A 10,095-nucleotide genomic window follows, 5' to 3' on the forward strand; every position below is an offset into this window, starting at 1 on the left:
ATGACAGAGTATGAAGTATGTTTTCTCCCACATGAGCTTAAACAAAGAAAAACGCCTACCACCGTGGATTTTATTTTAATTCAACATAGAATTTTACTTACAAATACATTCAATTTGGGATGTATTTATACCCTACACTGCTACTGTGGTACAGGGTATTATAACTTAGTGAATTATGTAGTAACACCCAGAAGGAAGAGAGACAGACCCATTGATAAGCATACCGATAGACTCAGAATCACTTTCTGATTCGATTTAGCTATGTCCGTCTGTCTGTATGTCTGTCCGTCTGTTCATGTTTATTTGTGTACAAAGTACAGGTCGCAGTTTTCATTCGATCGTCTTCAAATTTTATATGGGCATGTTCTTCGGCCTGGAGACGAAGCCTATTGAAATTGGAAAAAATCAGTTCAGATTTGCATATAGCTGCCATATAAAGGGTGATTTTTTTGAGGTTAGGATTTTCATGCATTAGTATTTGACAGATCACGTGGGATTTCAGACATGGTGTCAAAGAGAAAGATGCTCAGTATGCTTTGACATTTCATCATGAATAGACTTACTAACGAGCAACGCTTGCAAATCATTGAATTTTATTACCAAAATCAGTGTTCGGTTCGAAATGTGTTCATTCACCGTAACGTTGCGTCCAACAGCATCTTTGAAAAAATACGGTCCAATGATTCCACCAGCGTACAAACCACACCAAACAGTGCATTTTTCGGGATGCATGGGCAGTTCTTGAACGGCTTCTGGTTGCTCTTCACTCCAAATGCGGCAATTTTGCTTATTTACGTAGCCATTCAACCAGAAATGAGCCTCATCGCTGAACAAAATTTGTCAAAATTTGAACACATTTCGAACCGAACACTGATTATGGTAATGAAATTCAATGATTTGCAAGCGTTGCTCGTTAGTAAGTCTATTCATGATGAAATGTCAAAGCATACTGAGCATCTTTCTCTTTGACACCATGTCTGAAATCCCACGTGATCTGTCAAATACTAATGCATGAAAATCCTAACCTCAAAAAAATCACCCTTTATATGTTTGTCTGATTTGCAGTAATACTGCAATAAAATGGTCATTTGTTAACCGATTCTCTCGAAATTTGGCAGAAAGGATTTTCTTATGACTTCCTACAGTACCGGTTAATTTCATAGAAATCAATACAGATTTGGATATAGCTCCCATATATATGGTTGCCCAAAAAGTAATTGCGGATTTTTCATATAGTCGTCGTTGACAAATTTTTTCAACGGCTTGTGACTCTGTAATTGCATTCTTTCTTCTGTCAGTTATCAGCTGTTACTTTTAGCTTGCTTTGGAAAAAAAGTGCGCGAAATTTTGTTTCCATTTGTTTGTTTGGCGTCAATTTTAATATGGAGCCCACAAAGGAGCATTTTCGTCATATTTTACTTTATTATTTCCGTAAAGGAAAAAACGCGGAGAAGGTTGTTAAAAAGTTACCAGATGTGTATGGTGATGGAGCCTTAAAAGGAAGACAGTGTCAAAATTGGTTTCGCAAATTCCATTCTGGAGATTTTTCACTTAAAGATGAGCCACGTTCAGGTCGGCCAAATGAAGTTGATGATGACCAAATCAAAGCATTAATCGAATTGGATCGTCATGTAACTAAGCGTCAGATAGGAGAGAAGTTAAATATACCAAAATCAACCGTTCAGTATCACATAAAAAGTCTTGGACTGAAAGAAAGAAAGAAATTGAAAGAAATTCATTTAACAAACCGAATCAACGCCAGTGATATGCACCTTAAACGCAATGAATTCGATCCGTTTTTCAAAACGAATCATAACTGGAGATGAAAAATGGATTGTTTACAACAACGTTAGTCGAAAACGATCAAGGGTTCAAGCATGGTGAACCATCTCAAACCACTTCAAAGGCTGATATCCACCAAAAGAAGGTTATGCTGTCTGTTTGGTGGGATTGGAAGGGTGTGGTATATTTTGAGCTGCTTCCAAGGAACCAAACGATTAATTCGGATGTTTACTGTCAACAATTGGACAAATTGAATACAGCCATCAAGGAGAAACGACCAGATTTGGTCAATCGTAAAGGTGTCATATTCCACCAGGACAACGCTTGACCGCACGCATCTTTGGTCACTCGCCAAGAACTGAGTGAGCTTGGCTGGGAACTTTAGATGCATCCACCATATAGCCCTGACCTTGCACCATCAGACTACCATTTATTTCGATCTTTGCAGAACTCCTTAAATGGTAAAACTTTCGGCAATGATGAGGCTATAAAATCGCACTTGGTTCAGTTTTTTGCAGATAAAGGCCAGAAGTTCTATGAGCGTGGAATACTAAACTTGCCAGGAAGATGGCAAAAGGTTATCGAACAAAATGGCAATTATATATTTGATTAAAGTTCATTCGAAGTTTTATTAAAAATGCATTTACTTTCTTTTAAAAAATCCGCAATTACTTTTTGGGCAACCATATATTTGTCCGATTTGCAGTAATACTGCAATAAAATGGTTAAATCGGTTGATATGTTAACCGATTCTCTCGAAATTTGGCAGCAAGGATTTTCTTATGACTTCCGACATTACCGGTTAATTTCATAGAAATCGGTTGAGATTTGGATATAGCTCCCATATATATGTGCGTCCGATAAAATGGTCATTTGTTAACCGATTCTCTTGAAATTCGGCGGGAAGGATTTTCTCTTGACTCTCGACATTACTGGAAAATTTCATGGAAATCGGTTCAGATTTATATACAGCTCTCATATATATAATGTCCGATTTTAATTCCTAAAGCCACTGCATGCACATTTATTGACCAATCTTCCCAAAATTTCGTACAAGGCTTTCTTCGAGGACTGTGACAGTATCTGAGAAGGTTGCTCGAAATCGGTTCTGATTTAGATATAGCTCCCATATATATGTTCGTCCGATTTGCAGTTATATTGCAATGAAATGGTCTTTTGTTAACCCATTCTCTCGAAATTCGGCAGAAAGGATTTTCTTATGACTCTCGATATTACTGGCGAGTTTCATAGAAATCGGCTTAGATTTAGATATAGCTGTCATATATGTATATCGCCAGATTTTCACCCCAAGAGCCGCTGCAAGCGCATTATTTGACCAATCTTTCCAAATATTTGCACCACGCTTTCCTCGACGACTACCACATTATCTGAAAAGTTTGCTGGAAATCGATTCAGAATTTGGTACAGCTCCCACATATATGTTCGTCAGATTTTGGGTCATTTGCAAAAATATTGTCATTTGTCAACCGTAGTTATTACGGTTTGACCATATTTGATCGCCAAGGTCTATCAAAATTGGATCAGAATTGGATATTGGAATTGTAGGGTATTATAAAGTCGGCTCCGCCCGACTTTTAGCCCGTATTAGTAAGGAGAGAGTTAGGTTAGTTATGAGTTGCAGTCCCTCCTAACTAGACCTCTGGCGGGAATCGAACCCACGACCGCCACAATGTAAATCCAAGTACGCTACCAACTCGGCTGCTAGGGCGCCTAAGTAAGGGGTTAATCACCGCTGAAAATTTATCCGATATTCATGCCGGGGTTTGAACTCAGGCGTTCGGCGTCATAGGCGGACATGCTAACCCTTGCGCCACAGTGGCTTCTGCCGAAGTCGACGTGGGTCTATTATGCTACCATTCAACAAAAAAGTTCTACCATATCAAGTTTTTCACCAATGTTTCCTTAAAAAATTCCGGACTTTATGAGAAACACCTGCTCGCTTTATAGCAGAATGTCAATGCCCCGGCCTAGACAGTGCAATTAAGAGAAGAGCGTGATGGGATTCATTGAAATTATATTCCAACAATGGGGCAACGACAAAGGATATGCTTCAACGTCTCTTCATCTTCTCCGCATGCCCTATACATGCTATCACTTGCCGCACCGATTTTACATAAGTGAGCTCGTAGTCCTATGTGTCCCGTTATGATACCAATAGCTATACTGACCTCCTTCTTACTTCCTTTCAGTAATAACCCGTCTTCTCATGATCCGGATCTCCCTTTAGGATTTTCGATGTCCTACTGACCGTTTCGTTGTTCCATACGTGTTCGTCGCCCATGCCCTTAACTTGTTCTGTGTCGACCCCAAGTTCATTGACTTGTCAGTCCCCCGGCACGGAATAGCTGTGAGTACCTCACAGGCTGGAACATTGAGGTCCAATCTCTGTGATGTTCATTGCAGTCACGATAAGCTTAGCTGCGAGCTACTGGGCATATCCACTGGTTGCGGATAGTGGAATGCTTCATACAGAGCAGCTGCTAGGGCAGTCTCAGTGAGAGGCCGGGCGGCACTGACTCTTGCCCAAATACTGAGTGCCTATGATGCTCGATATGACAAGGCGAGTTATATTCCGTGAGGGCCCGTATCTCCGTCTACAGGACCGTATTAGGGTGAGGCAGTTAGGAACAGATCTCAGTCCATGGGTTCTCAATGTTGACTTTAGGCTCACTCCTTCCTCTAGCTTTGATCCATTCGTGTACAGTGACATGAATTTCCAGATCGCAATACCAGAGCTCCGTCAATCCAAGACTGTACCGATGTCTGCATTGCATCGCACTCTACCTCAAGTGTCTTCTCAGGCATCTGATAGGAAACTTTTTCCATCCCATTCCATCCTGGTTTCCTATCGTCGCCTCGATTATACCGTGATGATGTGGTCTGCTCTTATACTCTATCCATTCTCCCATCGCAAAAAAAAAAACTAGTAAAAACTATGCCGTGTGAGAACGGATAGGGGATATTTCGAATGGTTGGAGCAGAGGTGTTAACGAGACTGTATGCAAATTTTCAAGGCAATCGGTTTTGGAAATCTGACCACAAACGAAGTTTGGGCAGTCCCAACAAATTTTCGAAATGCCGAGGTTACCAAATTTAGGGGCTGCCAAAAGGTGTCCGGACAACCACGGTCTTTGAAATTTTTGCTCAAGATCTCGCTTACATCACAGCTCTAACCATTCCAAATTTCAAGGAGTTATCCCTACCCTTTCTCACAAGGCAATATGCTTAGTTTTTTTTCGATTTTCTCCCACTGTGCATCGCCTTGGAGGCCATTGTAGCGCAGTGGTTAACAAGTCCACCTATGACGCTGAACGCCTGGGTTCGAATCCTGGCGAGACCATCAGAACAAATTTTCATCGGTGGTTTTCTCTTCCTAATGCTGGCAACTTACGTGAGGTACTATGCCATGTAGAAACTTTTGTCAAAAGAACGCCGTCACGCCGTTCGGACTCGGCTATAAAAAGGAAGCCCTTTATCATTGAGCTTAAACTTGAATCCGACTTCACTCATTGATATGTGAGAAGCTTGCCTCAGTTTCAATACGTCCCCTCCGGCCAGATCTGAAGCGCTGGGTCGCAGATTATCTATGTGGTCGTCGGTTATTTGTGGAAGTTAGCAATAATAAATTGAAACACTGACACTGTTTAACCTCTACGTCAGATCCCGCGCTACCAGAGAGAACCTCTAGATCAAGCCGTTCATCAAGCGGGTCTAGACAACATTCATGTAAACACGGTAGCAGATGCGGTGAATAGCTACCGGGTGAATGTGGTCCTTGTACCTCCCCCGGCAAACCAGAGTAGTTCTGGCTCAATTACAATCCGATAGATGCAGCCGACTTAATTCCTACAGAGCAAGGATTGATGCCAACGTGCAGGCTGTATGTCTCGATTGTGAACAGGGACCACACGTCATCTGTTTAATTGCCAAGCCAGACACACTCGACTCAGACCCAGATCCCTCTGGAATGACCCCATCTTAGGCGCAGAGTTTCTGGATGTGGACACGCAAAAGAATCAAACAGACGAAATATAGAAAACATAAAACTGCTACAACAATAACAACCGAAGAGGTCTTGGAGCTATAGTCTGATTAAAATCCCTACTCAGTCAGTATCCGTAATAGGTTATTTATGATGGTCACCCATAGTAGTGGCGATAAAAATGAGCACCTGTGGCGTGTTCTGTGTCACTTTCTCTCTTTTCTTTATGTCATGGGACCCACAATTTATCCACCGGTTCCATACCACTAAATTCCCATGAACATTCCATTAAGGAACAGGGGATACTTCTCCCAAATCAATGAGTGCAGTCCGATTAAAGTTTTAAAGTGAATGATAAGGACCTCCTTCTAAATGTGGAGTCCGAATAAAGTGCCGCATAGTGACACCACTTGATAGAGAAGTTTAAAAATGGCAGCATACCTCACAAATGCATTGGTAAACCAACGCTGCAAAATTGTTTCTGATGTTCACGCCAGGACTTGAACCCAGGCGTACGGCGTCCTCTGTGCCACTTTGGCCTTCACTTGTTCTTTAACATATTATGTATCCAGTCTCTTAGTACCCGGTCCACTTGGTATTTGACTAAGTATTAGATGAGTGTGTCGATCCGCACATTATTAAACGACATCGCAAGGTCCAGGGATACCGCCAATGTGTAAGTCTTGGCATCGAAGAATTCTTTTATTTCATGTACAACATCGTGCAGGTCAATCTTATCCGATCTTCCCTTGGCATATGCATGCTGTTTGTTTCTGAGCAGTTCGCTAGGTGGCCTATTCATTATCATGGTATCCACAATACTTTCGCTGATTTGAAGTAAAATGGGCATAAGGCTTGCTTCCTGCCAGGCTTTTGGAATGTATGGAAGTTCTAGGCAGGCTGTTGGCATCAGATAGTCAACATTCGTCTGTAGTAAGGATGTTGACTCCGTGAGTCCCGAAGTATCCTGTGGAAAATGGGTTTTCATCAGACGCCATATAGTATATATATTCTTGATCGTCTTGACATTCTTAGTCGATTAAGCTAAGTCCGTCGGCTGTCGAAATCATGGTAACGGTCGAACAAATAAAGATTATCAGCTTGAAATTTTGAACATATATTGGGTTGCCCAAAAAGTAATTGCGAATTTTTCATATAGTCGGCGTTGACAAATTTTTTCAACGGCTTGGGACTCTGTAATTGCATTCTTTCTTCTGTCAGTTATCAGTTGTTACTTTTAGCTTGCTTTAGAAAAAAAGTGTAAAAAAAGTATATTTGATTAAAGTTCATTCTAAGCTTTATTAAAAATGCATTTACTTTCTTTTAAAAATCCACAATTACTTTTTGGGCAAGCCAATACTTCTAAAGTGTGATTTTTTAAGAGCCATTTGAAAGTTTTTCAAATTTTGACAGCAATTACTTTTTGGGCAACCCAATACTTCTGAAGTGTGATTTTTTAAGAGCTATTGGAAAGTTTTTCAAGTTTTGACCGTGACTGCGTCTTAATTGGTCCATCCGCTTAGTCCAATTTTGGCATATTCTTTCCAACATTTCAGCCGGTATCTAACGAATAAATACTTCAATGTTGTCTTCAAATACGTCAATTAAAGCGGGCTTGTCTGTATAGACATGAGCTTTAATCTAGGCGGTAATTTTACCGGTCCCGAACATGAAACAAAATGTTCACCGCACTCGCCTCTCAATAAGTCCATTGTTACGCGTGCTGTATGGCATGTGGTACCGTCTTGTTGAAACCACAAGTCATGCATGTCAAGTTGTTGCATTTTGGGCAAAATTGGATATCATCTCATTGGACTGGATATCATCTCACGGTAGCCCTCACCATTCACAGTTACGTTACGATTCCCATCATCTTTGAAGAAGTACGGTCCAATGATACCAGCAGCCCATAAACCACACCAAACTGTGACTTTTTTCTGTATGCATTGGTAGCTTTTGCTATGCTTCTAGCTGATCTTCACTCCAAAATCGACAATTAAACTTATTTAGGTACCCATTGAGTCAAAAATTCACTTCGTCGTAAAATAAAAATTCAATGATTTGCAAGCGTTGTTCATTTGTAAGACGATTCATGCTTAAATTATAGACCAAAGTGAAGATGTTTGAAAGTGAAACCAAACACGAAACGTGTGTGAACTGTTTCAACCAGTGTTGCCAAAAATATAAAAGCTAAAAAATCAACCTCTAATTGAAGTAGATCGGGGCCCAGTGGGAAAACTAGTAAGGCCTATTCAGATCAGGCCTGAGAGCAGCACTTCAAATCATTTTAATAGATGGACCGTAAGCCTTTTAAAATGAATTTTCCAAGAGAACTACCTTGCAGCTACAAACATTTTGAAAATGATTGCCTCTACCGTCTTTAGGTATTCCTTCTGAAGTACCCCATTAAATATATGAGACCCATGTGAGAGTTTATTGAACTTCTGATGTTTTAAAGCAGTAATTCGCTCCTTTTTAAGGTTATGTATTTATTGTGAAAAGCAAATACTAATCTGGCAATGCCACTCAGTGTTAAAAAGATATAAACGTGGAATTCCATGGAAACATGGAGTCCCGGCCTCGTGGATGCAAAACGAGCATTGATATTAGGCCTCGCAGACGCCGTCTTTTCCCCCTGGGGTAGTTTATTAAGGGACCATAATGGTTCAGATTTGGATATAGCTTTCATCTAAACCGATCTTCCAAGTTTGTATCTTGAGCTCCTGGAAGCCGCAATTTTATTGCGATTTGGATGAAATTTCACCGATTTACATCGTATTTTGTTGTTAATCGTTAAAAAATATGATATTGCTTCTCATATAAAACGATCTTCCGATATGAGATCTTGAGTACCCTGCAACAAAGTTCGTTTATGTAAAAACTATGGTGATAGGTTCCCAAGTTTCATCCCGGTCGAACTTAGCACATTTACTTGTTTTTCTTCTTATTTTGTATTTCTAATTCTTCTTATTTTTTTATTCTTTAGAATTTCAAAAAAGTTACAAGATATGAGCCCATCATGTAACTATTTTGAAAACTTTCCACTCCAATAAGAGCAATATTTCCAAAGGTATATAAAAATAAAAAAATGTAGTCTCTTTTTATAGACATAATAATATCGCTTAAGTTATTTCTCATTATTTCTTAAGATTTAATTTCTCAAGACATACACTCATAAAAAATTATAAATACATATAAAAATAAAGTGAAGGAATTGAGATTCGTATTTACTTGTTTTTTCAACTTAAGGATAACACTCATTAAAATGATCGATAATCGATGCTATGGACCACACATCTCTGTTTTTGTATCAACTGTAGTAACATTGATATAATATATCAATTATTGTTAGTATATTGTGTTAATTTTCTCTCGGTGTATGTTTAAATTTATTATCAACACAATTTGTTTCTCAGTTAAAAGAAAAAGTGAATATGTAAATAAAAAAAAATCATTCATTTGAATAAAATCTTAAGGAAACGCCTCTCTGTTTTTTTCTAGGCAAGGCAATTCAAGTATTAATAATGGTAAGAAGAGGATGGTTTTTACAGCGATCTGGATTGTACAACGTTAGGAACTAGAAGGCATCTTCCGTCTTCTGTTCCTGTGGCATCACAATGGACGAAAACGTCTAAGTGAGTCTGATGACAGACGGCCACTTAAACCTAACCTAACCTAAGAAGAGGAATGTCTTTGGGATAGAAAATCAGTTTAATTGGGTAAGTAATATTTTTCAATCAACTGTTTAACATTTCCCTTCACTGTTGAATATTAGTGACCATATAACGACTTTTTGATCTAGAAGTCACTTCGTTTATAGTAAAACCTTTAGGAACTTCGGCTGTGGCAAAGAAAAGCTCTGTTGCTTGATCTGTTGTTTTGATTCAAAAATTGTATGTTTACATCAAAAGATGCTTCGTATCACGAACAGATGATTCGTTTGCTTTGTTTATCTTCTGTGTCCGTTCTATTGTATTGGGTTGCCCAAAAAGTAATTGCGGATTTTTCATATAGTCGGCGTTGACAAATTTTTTCACAGCTTGTGACTCTGTAATTGCATTCTTTCTTTTGTCAGTTATCAGCTGTTACTTTTAGCTTGCTTTAGAAAAAAGTGTAAAAAAAGTATATTTGATTAAAGTTCATTCTAAGTTTTATCAAAAATGCATTTACTTTCTTTTAAAAAATCCGCAATTACTTTTTGGGCAACCAATACTTCTAAGGGGGTAAGGATCCGAACGAGCTATGCATAAGGGCCGATGTGTGATCTTGGACTGGAAACTGAATTGGAAGTGTCACATTCGTACTGAGAA

At 39.2% G+C, this 10,095-nt stretch overlaps 1 protein-coding gene across 4 annotated transcripts in view; it reads left to right on the forward strand.

Annotated features, from left to right (window-relative positions):
* Positions 1–9,492, forward strand: part of LOC106092980 (5-hydroxytryptamine receptor 2B) — a 93,092-nt gene extending 83,600 nt beyond the window's left edge. For all 4 annotated transcript variants that reach the window (XM_013259941.2, XM_013259940.2, XM_059369290.1 and 1 more), the window contains one exon: positions 9,287–9,492. The gene's annotated coding sequence lies outside the window, so the exon portion shown is untranslated. The remainder of the gene's footprint in view (positions 1–9,286) is intronic.
* Positions 9,493–10,095: the final 603 nt, after the last annotated feature.

Source organism: Stomoxys calcitrans, chromosome 5, assembly GCF_963082655.1.
Source record: "Stomoxys calcitrans chromosome 5, idStoCalc2.1, whole genome shotgun sequence".
NCBI lineage: Eukaryota > Metazoa > Arthropoda > Insecta > Diptera > Muscidae > Stomoxys > Stomoxys calcitrans.